The following is a 13839-nucleotide window of genomic DNA, read 5'->3' as shown; positions in this document are numbered from 1 at the left end:
TGGTTGATAAATATGGATGTATCTTTGACTATTCGTCCCCTTATGTTAGACAGTGGCAACTATGCCTATTGAAAGGCAAAGATGAAAGCTTGTATCAAGTCCACTAATGAAAAGGCAAGCCACTCTCTTCTCATTGGATGGCAAACACCTATGATTGACACTGAAGCTAAAAGAACTCTTATATTTGAGTTGGAATGGACTACTAATGAGGAATGTCTATATAATGTCAACTCTAAAGCATTATATGTTATTTTTTGTGGTATCGATTTGCAAGAGTTTAAGAGGATCTCGAAGTCTATTATTGCCAAGGAAGCATGGGACATGCTTCAAACAACACATAAATGAACCAGCATAATCAAGTAGTCCAAGATGCAAATGTTGACCACCAAATTTGAAACTCTAAGAATGTAATATTTAGAGATCACTGGTGAATTCTATGCTAAGCTTTGTGATTCATCAAACCATGCATTTGCTTTTAGACAAGAGTACTCCAACATAAAGTTGGTTAGTAAGGTGATGAATTTTTGCCTGAAATATTTACCATCAAAGTCACATCATTGAAAAGGCTAAAAACACTGAAATTTTGAATATTGATGAATTAATAAAATCCTTATATGTTTTTTAAATGTACCTAGCTACAGCGAGACGTGGCAAAACCAAAAGTGAAAGGAGTATTGCTTTACAAGTAACAAATAAAGCACCCACTTCCAACTCCGTTGCAATTGAAGAACTTCAAGAACAAATTACTTTGCTCACTTGGAACTTCAACAAAGCTTTCAAGAAGTAGTATAGAAGATTCAAGAAGTTTGAGGCCACTGAGAGTATTCCCAAGAACAAAGCTAAAGGTGTTGTTATCAAAGAAGAAACTAAAAAAGAGAAGGAGAAAGGATTCCAGTGCCATGAGTGCCATGGATTTGTACGCAATGTCTTATCAATGGTGCACATTGTCCTACCACAATTATTAGCTAAGGACCATAAGAATGAACCAATCCCATGAACGTTTGAATCCCAAGCTAATCTCCAAGTAATGTATAATCCCAGGTATCTCATTCATTCTTTTTTGTAATCTTCAACTAATTGTTACCATACTCTTTTCTTTCCAAGTCTCCTTCATTTTCCATTGATTTCTTTATTGACTTTGTAACTCCCCGATACCTGACCCGATCATCAGGTCTAAGTTACAAGGTGTCACACTCGTTGCTGAAGCAACTACAATCAATTTTTTATGATTTATACTATTGAAAAAGTAATTACAATCAAAACATGTATGCAACACGTTAAACAATTATTTCTGGGTATTACACAAGCTTACGAAAGATCTAAAGTTAATTCAAGGTCAAAAAGAACCAAATTGTAAGAATTTCAAAACATCGAGTTGATGTCACAACGCCAAAGGGTTTTTTGTCGCGACGTAACATACTGAGTGGGCCTCGTCATAGTGACTGAAACTCGACGTCGCACCTTGACATGATAGCCTGGTCTCGTCGCGACAATCGTTGTTTGACGTTGTGACATGACATACTATTTTCAAATGGTTAAGTTTTGGTCCCTATTTACAAACACCTAAAAATTTTCAAATTTAATTGCAATTATAATTCAACCAAATCAATAAAACTAATGAATTCCATTAAGTCCAAAGTACCATTTATACACACATACATTCATTCTTTTCAACATTTCATTCAAGTCCTTTATTAAGTTAATTGGTGTTTATATACCAATACGTATGAACATATTACCAATTATGCTATTGATATACCACAAAACATAACTAACCATAAATTGTGATATTCACCATTTCATATATATATGACATGTGACTAATTCAAAATACTAATCCAATTCAACCTAGGTACATGCCATATAACCAACAAAAGAAACTATAAAAACATTGTTGAGTCTAAGATCTTTATTTAGATGCTGAAGTTGATGCTCGGGACCTTGATATGAACCTAACCTGTGCAAGGAAAACAAATTGTATGCTGAGCAATAAAGCTCAATGGTATTTCTATGATTCAAATCAAAGCATTACAAGTTTATATCAATTGCATACATCAAATTCAAATACCATTAACAACCAATTCTTACATAATTCATGCTAATCTTCAATTGCATATTAACATATATATACACCACAAAGTGTACTAATTATAACAAATGAATCAACTACGAATAACTTCAATAATAAGCTAGCTAATCATACCATACCAATATCATTAATATTCATATTCCTATTCAATTCAACACATTCGATCAAACCTATATTTCAATTTTGAATAAAATCGATCTTTTCTTATCTTACCATATTGGCTTTCAGGCTCGTTAATCAGTTCGCATGGTCTTTCACATGCTATCGATAATCAAATATCATTTATAAATACATGTAATACATATTTATAAAATTTAATCAATTTCAAATATCAGTCAACCAATTCAAAATTTATATTCCCTATTAACATGACTCGGACTTGAACGGATACACGGATCTGAACCAACACACCAATTTGGCACCTAGTGCCTCATCAGAACGCCCGGAGTAAATAGATTGCACCCAGCGCTCATTGGTATAACAAGAATAAAAGTTGTGCCTTGCACTCATCGGAACATTCGAAGGAAAATGCGTCCAGCAATCATCGACATATAGTCGAAGTAACTCGTACTCAATCTATCCTATGGCATGCCAACTATATCTAGCTTTACTCGAATAGTTAATAGAGTAACCAATTATCCAATTCATCATATAGCTTAAATTACATTTCATCATTTTCAATTCATCATTTCATTACATAACATAACATGTTTCAACCCAATTCAGAGGCAATTTCAAATTCTATTCAATTTAATCTTCTATTTCTATAACCAATCTCAATCATAACAATTTAATTAAAATAATCATTTTCAATTCACCTCAACATCATACTATGCAATATAGTATAAATATGCAACAATTATAATGGTTCAAATGATAGAAATACAAATCGAAGACTCGAGATGGCCTTACGTCATCTTTAGCTACGAATAATAGTCCAACAATGAACAATATCAAATTCCAGATCAATTCACATTCAATTACAAAGTCACACATATTTTACAATTTATTCAATTTAGTTCCTAAACCCGGGACAAGCATAACTTTAGATCTAGTCCTCCAGGTTAAAATCAGATTTCACATATATTCATTAGGGACCTTCTACTTTCTATTCCTACTGAAATTTCATAATATTTTTTACATTTTGTTCAATTTGGTCCCTAATGTACGAAACTATCAATTGAGCTTTACAATTTAGTCCTTTTTAACATCTAAGCTTAATTTCTATCAAATTTACACCAATTTCATCAAATTCTCAACCATGAAAACTTTCTAAAATTTTAACAGTTTTACAAATCGGTACATAGGCTAGCTAAATCAAGCTCCCATGACCTCAAATTTATAAAAAATTAAAGAAAAATGACTAGGGACTTACTTGAATTTTTAGCCGAAAGTTAAGAAATGTTTGAAGCTTTCTTTGTTTCCTTAGATATGGAGGACGGCAAGGAAGAAGATGAAATTTTCTCATCTTTCCTTCCACTTTCTTTGATATATATTATGCTCTAATTTAATTAATCATGTTTTTTTCCTTAATTAATCATATTTTTACTTAATCAATCAATGTATAACATTAACGTCCACTATCTTTTATTTAAGCATGGTCAATTTGCTAATTTGGATATTTGGTTAATTTCAATTTAAGTCCACAAGTCATTTCCTAACTAAAAATCTATAGTGATTGGACTTTTACAATTTAGTCCTCGAGCCTTAATTAACCACAATTTCGGCTAAGTTACTTAACCAAACTTCAATTCATCTATACACTAACTCTGTAAATGTCCCAATTTAATATTTAATGGCTTGGTTTATGAAAACAGGGTCCCAAAATTATATTTTTCGACACCACTAAGAACTGGATTATTACAAATTTAAGTATTGGAAAGCATCCCAAAGTTCCAACTCCGACATTCCCATAACTGACTTCCCCAGGTCCACTGAAAATCCATGCCAAATCTTAACACTCAAACACCATAAACTTGAAAATAACATTATGTCCTAAGCTTGAGCCCTTTTAAAAAAAAAGTTAGCATTTTTTTTATCTAAATTGCTTTTCTGGCCGAGTGTTTATAAAACCCTTTCAATTTTGTAATGAATTTTAAAATTTCAAAAAATAATTGGATTATTTTGCAATACGCATCCATGCATTTAATTATTTTCAAGAATAATTCATTTTGTTCTACTTATAGTATTATTTTGCTCCTCTCCTCCAAAAATAAAATTGCTATGAAAGGAATAAAAAGGAGAAGCTAAAGAAATCTATATTTTATGGTTTCTAAGGGTACGAATGTTCTTTTTCTTTTAATAAAAAAAAGAGAGTCTAATGGATAGTTAATGAAGAATAACATCTGCACTGTATGTAGAGGGACTTATTTTCTTTCTTGATTTCAACTTCTAAAAGAGGGGGCAAAAGTTTTAACATTCTTATTCCTTTTATCAAAATTAGAATGAATTTCCTTTTACTCCAAATCTTCTTGGAACTGGTGTCTTTATCAATTGGAAAATGTTCGCCTAATCTATTTATTTTTGCATGCATTTACATTTTTTAATTATTTTTTTACTTATTAACTTTTCAAACAGAGTTAAATTACCTTTTTAATAGAAATTCTAACTAAAATATTAATTTTTTAATGATGATGGTGAGGCAATTTGTATGACACTGCACATCATGCTACCATGACTCTATTTATCTTACATATCATGTCAACAAATAGTTTAATATTTATAAAAAATATTCAAAAAATAGCATGAAGTACTCTTGCATATTGTATAAAAGGAGTCGTTCAACTAAAGGCCTATAACTTAGTTCTTCAAAGGCTCGAATCTGAGTGGATTGTATAGGTTAACCTCCTTAGATCATGGAGCCAATAACGTGAGGTTTGGGTAGTTAAATATTAAATATATGAACATTTATATATGAACTTTGGTCTAATATGCAACTTGATACGTGAATTTTAATTTGGTGTAATTATACACATTAAAATAATATAATACATACATTTATTTTCATATTGGATTAATATAATTGTTTCTGTATTCAATATATCAATGTAAAATGGTGTTAATTCGATAATATTGCTAGTGATTTGTGAAAATTGAATCAAATTAAAAATTCAAGTGTAAAATCACACAAAATAAAAATTCATGTATTGACACTTTAGTCATTAATTTGCTTCTTCATTCTTTTCCTAAAGTTGAATAAATGAAATTAATTAATGAGCTTTACTTTCCGAAAAATGTGTTGCGCACATAATAAAGGAAAGGGGAGGGGTAAAGTTGCATAATGCTTGTTCCCCTCCTTTTTCAGCTTTATACCCTAAATCAAATTGACCTATGCAACCAATAATATTTTACAAGCAAAGAAAAAAAGCAAATATTTTGTAGCCCATTTGTTTAATCATGATGATCTCATCCATGCATGAATGGTTAACAAATATTTGCTTGATGTGCATCTTCGATGAAAGCTAGCTTAGCTGGCCTCATTCATCATTTCTAAATATTTTTCCGATTATTTAGTATTCATTGGATAAATGAATTCCAGATTTACAACTGCATATTATGTTCCTGGGGCTTAATGGTTAAGTTTTCCTTTTAGATATAAATTCTAACGCAATTATTCCTAGCCATTACGATGTGTGTTTACAATTACAAGGTGGTTTCGTGAAAATCAATGGGCCATGGATTAAAATCTTCGATACCCTGCTCCACATAATAGATTTGGTCGTAAAGTCATGAATGAAAAGGGGAACCTTTAGTGCAAAGTGTTTGGTCAAAGGGAAAATAAGTATGTGCAGTAGCTAATGGAGGAGATGTAGGGTACCCCTAAATGAACGCTCCTACGGATTTTTAGGAGGTTATAGTTTAAGTGATTATTATTTTTTTGAATATTTTTTAAAGAGAGAAACAATTGATGATGAAATATGTTTCATTTTTATGAACGAAAATCAAACATCTGATTACGTGATTACATTATAATACTAAAGGCAGTAGGGGTGAAAAACACCCTTTTATAACAACATTTTTAATTTGTTGTGTATTACATTACACCATGACTAAAGGTCATTACTAAATTTTCTTCTTAATAATTATAAATGTGTTTGCCAAATATTTTATACAACAATACTAAATGGTTATTAAATTTTTTTACGTAAAAATATTTATATAGCTGCAAAATATTGATTTGTAACAAGTCATATTTGGTTATGTCTTATATTATGCAACAAGTATTATTGTCACGTCCCGATTTTTAATGTTATCTTATGTGTTGTTAGTAAAGATTAGGTAATTAGCCAGATAATTAAAAGTTAGTAAAATTGTTCTTGCGACTTGAGTTCAACTTCCCTTTCCTTTCCTGCATAATTTTTATTTTCTATATTTTTTTCCCCATCCCTCTAAGCCCTAGTATATAATATATATTTTTTATTTGTTTTCAGCCTCTTTTGCTCACGTTTTGCTCTCCTATTGCCGTCCCACCTCCTTTCTTTCTCTTTTTTCTTCAGTTTTTTTCGTTCTTTCTCCTTCCTTGTGTCATACCTCCTCTTTTCCTCCACCACTTTTGCCATTATTTTCAAAAAAAAATAAAAGCCATCAAAATTTTTTTCAAAAAAGTAATTAAACTCTTTTTTTTTCCATTCAATTGGGTATTCGAACTGTCAAAATAAACTAAAAAAGACTTTTGATTATTAAAGTTAACCGCCCTAATTTTTTCAATTAAAGCCACCACGTGAAAAAATTATGATGTGACATGTGGTAAAAAATATAAACAATAAAATTTATAAAAATTATTAAATTTTAATAAAAAAATTAAAATATTTAAAATTCATTAAAAATTAGAAAAAAATATAAAAAATCGTAAAATTATAGAATATATAGAAATATCGAAAAAAAACTATAAAATTTTATAAAGTCGTAAGGAAATTATAAAAAATGTAAAGAAATATAAAGTTCATAAAAAATATAAAAATTATTGTACCAAAAGAAGCATTTTATAATTTTTCTATAACTTTTATTGATTTTTTTTATTGATTTTTTTATCATTTTTTGATACATGTCACGCTGTGTTGCGACACGTGATGGATTTAATTAGAAAAAAAATGGGGTCGTTAAGTTTAACGGTCAAAGGGCCTTTTTGATACATTTTATAATTTTTTATGATTTTTATAAAATTTTACAATTTTTATAATTTTTTATGATTTTTTATAATTTTTTTTATTTTTTAATATATATTTTTTAATAAAAATTTAATAACTTTTATAACTTTTATTGATTTTTTTTATAATTTATTTGCCACATGTCACGCCATGGTTGTGGTACGGGGTGGCTTTAATTGAAAAAAATTAGGGGTAACTAACTTTAATGGTTAACTGTTAAAGTTAATGGTCAAATAACATTTTTATACATTTTGACAGTTTAAATATTTAATTGAGTGCAAAAAAAAAAAAAAGAGTAAGGGTCTGTATGTTTCCACGTCTGAAAATTCGTTAATGGTCCATATTAATGGTACATTTTCCCCTATATTATGTATGTTTAAAAAGTTTAAAGACTTTTTACATCTTAAGCCTTTAACTTTTAACTATTTATAATTACAAATAATAATATACAATTATTCTTATTATTAATATGTGCGATAAAAGCAGTTGGTCTCGTTTGTTTTTTTTTTTATTATAAAACATTGATGAATAGAAAATATTTATATAATTAAATCATGAAAATATCAAGGGGAAAATAGATGGTGAATAATGGGAAAGAAAAGGAAGATATTCGTGTCCAACAAATGTGATTGCTTTTAAAATTTGATGAGAGGTTTTCACAAGATGAAATGAAAGGATAAAAGTGCAGCCCCTCCATTCCACGATCTTATTATTTATATATTCTCATCATAAAGAGAAGATCTTCTTCCCCATTGCAATAACATTGTTTGGATCATCCAATCTGGTGGTACACAAAAATATGCCATCATCTGTTTTCGAACTATTCCTTCTGTATTTATCTCTCGGTTTTATCTTTGTTCGAGATTTAAATTACGGGAAAAAAAACATCTTTAATGATATTCTGTATCATCGTAATCAATGATAAGAAAAAACACAAAATTGCTGGTAACACAAATGTTTTTTGGTTGGAACAGATAACACAATCTTACAAGAGCTTTATGAATCTATGCCTTTGCTTTTGCATGCATGGCTTTTCACTAGTTATTCCAATACGGTCGGGAATGCCAATTTGTGCGAATTAGAAACGGCCACGTTTCCCAATATGAATGGGGACACGTAAATATGGGGTTTGCGTTGGATTTGGTTGACTTGAGTCAAGGGTGTTTTTTCCTTTTATGACCGAGCCTGCCATGTTTAGCTCACTCCCATTCCCACCCCTTGTTCGATGGTGGCTAAGGGTATGAACCCACTCTCAGTATTGACCACTAGCTAATTAGTGGCCAGCCAGCAGAATCTAGGTATATTCCTAATCCTACCATTTCCATTTTCTTTAATTTTTTTTTTGGTTTACATGTGTCGATTTTAGGTTGTGGGATTTGCACTACTTCTCCAATGTCTTTTCACTTTTTGTCCTCAAACTTAATCAAGGGGTAATTTCTTTAATTCTGGCTATAATAATTAATATCCAAGTTCCCCAAGGTTTATACCCCTCTTTCTTTTTTCTTATATTAAGATATCCCATGCCTATTCTTTTATTCTATATTAAAGTTGAAGGTAAGTCGAGTTGAATTTTTAAATAAAATATAAAGTTTATTTAGCATTATTTTCTCTATTTATCAAATTTGAATACGAAATATTACTATCGATCGAGATTCCTTTTTAAGATAAATATTAGTCTTTTTTTTATATATAAAAAAAGGAAAAGCTTGATGAACAAAATGTTAGAGAATAACTTTGTTGGAAGTGCATGTATTTACCTTTATTTTAAAATTAAATCCAAAATGAGTGGGATTTTTCATTTTAATAAAAATGGAAACGAGGGACATGGTTTCTATATTCCCCTAATTTTGCATGTCCTTCTCAATATCTGGAAGTAATAAAAAAGAGAGAATCAAAACCAACAAGATTGCTTTCATGAAATTGAAGTCGTAACATGCACTCTTCAATGGGATTCTTACTGGAAACAATGTTTATGTGAACAACAAATATAAAATCCATTTTTAAAACTTGTTTATTCTCAATCCCAACCTTACTTCTTTTCTCTAATGCTTATATTAACTTTCCACAAGGATTCATTTTTCTATGACCATAATCTATATTTACATCATCTACTTCCAATTTGCTATATATATAAGCATATAAAGCAATAAATGTGTACGACTCTCTTTTTTTTTTTAAATCAAATATTTATAGATGATTAATTATCAAATGAAAGGGAAGCAATATATCATTTCGTACTCGAATTTGATATTGCTTTTTTTTTAATATGATGTTTGTTTTATTTTTTGGTCTAATCTTAATCTTGTATTCGACAAATGTTAATATATTTTGATACACAAAGGTAACGGTGTTAGTTTTTTGGTGTTTAATTCAGATTTAAGGACTGATTTGATGAAGGTTAATTGTTAATATTATTATGTTTGAATTTTTCATGATTTTGTTAATAAAATAAATTTAGTGTTAATTGTGAATTTTTTTAACTTTGCATTTAATTTATCAAATACAGTCGGATGAATCTGATTTAATTTGGATTTTAAGGTTTATTTGATAAAGTTAATTGCTATCATTATTAACTAATTATATATTTTCATCGAATCAACTTTAAAATCCAATTTAAACACTAAAAAATTAACACCATTACCTTTGAATACCAAAATATATAAATTTTTTTCAAACACAATACCATATTAAAAAAACACCTACCAAATTAAAAAAAAAATTGTCAAAACTCAGATATTCAACTAGTATGAAGCCTATATGCAATGTATAAATGCTTGTCCGGGCATAATGTCATTGTCAAATCTTTGAGAAATCTTTCCAAATTCCAATGAATTAAGATATGGCCTGAAGTGAAAGAGAAGGTTATCCGAACACATTGAAACACAAGATATGGGAAGAAATTTAGGGTAGGAAGGAAGGTAGAGGGAGGTGGCGGGTGGCGGGTGGCGGGTGGCTGGCGATGTGGTCGGATCTTGTCCACCCTCCCACCTAGGATTCCCTTACAAGACTCCACTAGGCCTTTTATTTGTTGGGCTTGTGGCTTGCATTTTAAAAGTATGCTTGCTAGAATTTACGTCCTTATGTTCCCTTTCCAGATTCCCCCTATTTTTACTTTTTTACCAAAAATAAAAATAAAAATTAAGTGATAGGAGGGGTTATTAAGATCTAAACACGATATTAATATATTTTATGTTTGTCTAAATCAGGCTCGGACCAAAATATAAGCTTAAAATTTTACCCAATTTTGTCATAATTGCAAAACACTAACCTAAGCTCATTTAGGCCCACCCATATTATTTTTTAGTTTCTTAAAAATATTTATATTATTTTAATTTAATATTTAATAATTTTATATCCTTTTTATTTATTGAAATCTTTTATATAGTCATATTAATATTATTTTAATATTTATATTAGAGTAGTATTATATATTTAGTATATGTTTATTTTTTTTAATGTGTTATGAATTACATAATATAAAGAATTATAAACTTAAGAAAATGTCAGGCTCAAGTTTTGAATGTTTAAGCCCGAGTCCATATTTTAAACGAGCCGAAAGTTTTTTCTTAAACACATTTTTTGGACCTAATAATTTTGCCTATACCCTCTTAAATTTTGAGTGAGCCTTTGAACCGGAATGGATAGCCTAACCGATAAGCGGTATCTAAAATTCAAATAAACAAGGCTTTGAAGGGGGCTGGTTGGTTTTTTTTGGACGTGCGAAATATAGAAAGACCCATCTAAGTAGCTAAGATTTGGATGGATTATGTGGCCCAACACATCTGTGGAACCAGTTTGTGAACTTTCCCAGACAGGACTTGTACCAATTCTATAATCAAAATTGACTGTATTGAAGTGTTGGGCTCAACTAAAAACATGTTACGTATTAATTAAATTCAAAGTCAATGGGTGATAGGGACTTAAGTAATTGTTCCATTTGAAGAATGCGATTCATGACATTTGTTGTGGTGGTTCAATATGAACAAGTTGGTTTTATAGTTAAAGCTTTAATATGAAGACCGGATTGTGGTCCAAATCCAATTTGGTTGATAAAATATAGGCATCGATTTTTTAGATTTAAAAGGGGAATTTGAGTTTGGATTCAGGGCTTAAATTATATGGCAATGTACTTTGCCATTACACCTAACACATAATTGGTGAGATAATAATATATATAAATTTTCATTATAAATTAAATTATTCAAGAGATAATATATCAGCTTTATTTTTTTACAATTTAAAATTTTCGAAGAAATATTGAAAAAAAAATTAGAAATGAGAACATTTATTTAAAGCTATTTTTATTTATTTAAAAAATGATATAAAAATTAACTAGGTGTTATTAAAATAAATGATTCACATTAAGTTTGGTCTTACAACTTGTAATATAAGATATAGGGTTTGCAATTTAACAAGAATAAAAATGAAAAGAGGGATAATCTGGTGATAAGAAATGTCATCGTTGGTCTTTCAAAATCAATTAGTGTATCACGTGTTCTGTATTTCAAAAAACTTCATCACTTTTAATATTTGTATCCATCTAATACACAGATTTAACCAGAAATCAACCTTCAATTTAATAACACTTTTGAAATTTTGAATGTGATTATATTTCACACATGTTTCTATATACAAATCATTTTAATAAACCACCCCAATATCACTACTTTTTTTTCCTTTCAATCTCATATTAACATCTTAACCCACCCAGTGAGACAAATATTGCGTTGTTGGTTTAAAAGAATGAGAGTTTAGGTACCCAACTTCTAAAATACAAAAAATTTCATTTACACCTTTTATAATTTATAAAATTTTAAATTAGTAATAGTAAAAATTATAAAGATATAGACTATTAAAATAGTACAATTTAATTCTAGTCCCGCGCCACTAGATTCTATCCCAAATAATTTCGTTCTTCTAATTCAATTATCAAAAAAATAAAAACTCGGAAGATGAACTGTTTTATTAAAAATTAAAATAAAATAAGAAGCAGATGAAAGCTTGGATATAATAATAAGGAATCCTTATCCTTTGATAATACATAAGTAGGAACTGATTGGCGAACAATGGCCATGTCTGGCGCCGGCACTGCCCGATAATCAATTGTCTCATTCCTGGATCCCAAGATATACAGCTCAGGCCGATTGACCACTCCCTTATCCCAATGCCCTATTATCCGCAACTTCTGCTCCCCTTCCTTAATTGCCTCTCAACATACATCTTAGCCAAACGATCTCGGCTTTCAACTTGGACATTTGTTTTATTGCATTGCCTATTTCCTCTATTTATCAAAACATCCAACTGTTGTTTATTTCAGACAATTATGAATCCATCAAATATGTGCATTTCTCATTCAATCTTTTTTTTGGGATAATTTTTTTATATAAAGGATATATCCATAATGTTAGACTTCATATTCAGATATACATGTATTACTTAAATTATGCTAACAATCATGGACTTTTTCTCATGAAACGGAAAAGACTTTTGGCCGATATTTTTTTATATACTTAAATCTAGATCTAGGTGTTCCATGTGTTACGTAGACTTCTAATGATAATATTTTATAAATAAATAATTATTATAAATAATTCTCAAATCTTGAATCACAATATACATAATATTATTAATTTGGTATGTAATTGGCTCTCTATATTCCTTAAATTCTTGAATTTCAAACTCCACAACATTAATTTTGGTACCATTACGAAAAAGTTGATGGATAAAATAAATCATACTTTCATCTCAAATTGAAATTTAAAAAAAAAATTTCCAATATAAAGAAAATATTACTATATGTTTAGAAAAGTGAAATATTAATATGTTATATCCTATCGTCATGCAAACATGTGTCAGCTTTTTAGGTAACATAGACCTGATATTGATCATGATTTAAAGAGGTGTTCAACTAGACCACCCGCTCGACGTAAAGGAGTGAACACACTCTCGACATGTTAAGGAGTCTATTCAAGCATAATAATCTCGTATTAATAGAGTCCCCACAATATACACCCATGATTTTCTTTTATGCATTAATTAAGCAAGACTAAATGTTTATCTTGCCATATCTAATGTACAAAAAAACCTTTTCTATAAAGACCTAGCAAGCAATGTAAAAAGGATCAAATTCCTAGACACCCTAAAGTTACTCTAAGCAACTTTATACTCACATTCTCAATTTATCTATCCTCTTGTTCTTGTTCGACTCTCTACTTCTTTAGGTGAATTGGCCTCCGTAAACCACGGTCATCTCCTTCCTATTCCCTTTCCTGTTAAGCCTTATATCAACAAAATAAAAAAATAATTAAAGAAAATTGCAATATAAAAAAATGCTTGGAAAATGAAATAAACACGTGAACATATATACACTTGTCAAAAATTTATTAAATATGCCAATATACTAAATGTAAATATATTACAGACGAAATCTTAATTTGATTGATATTATTATTGTTGAAATAATTGTATATAAACGTAAATAAACTTTCATTTTTTAAGTTGAAATACCGAGAGTTAAAGAGCATATAAAAAATAAAAAAAAATAATATATGATATATATGAATTTTGTTTACTTAAAAGATCTAATTGGGAATTTAATAAAAT

This window comes from Gossypium hirsutum, chromosome D09 (genome assembly GCF_007990345.1).
Source record: "Gossypium hirsutum isolate 1008001.06 chromosome D09, Gossypium_hirsutum_v2.1, whole genome shotgun sequence".
Taxonomy (NCBI): Eukaryota; Viridiplantae; Streptophyta; class Magnoliopsida; order Malvales; family Malvaceae; genus Gossypium; species Gossypium hirsutum.
This window is presented reverse-complemented; position numbering follows the sequence as displayed.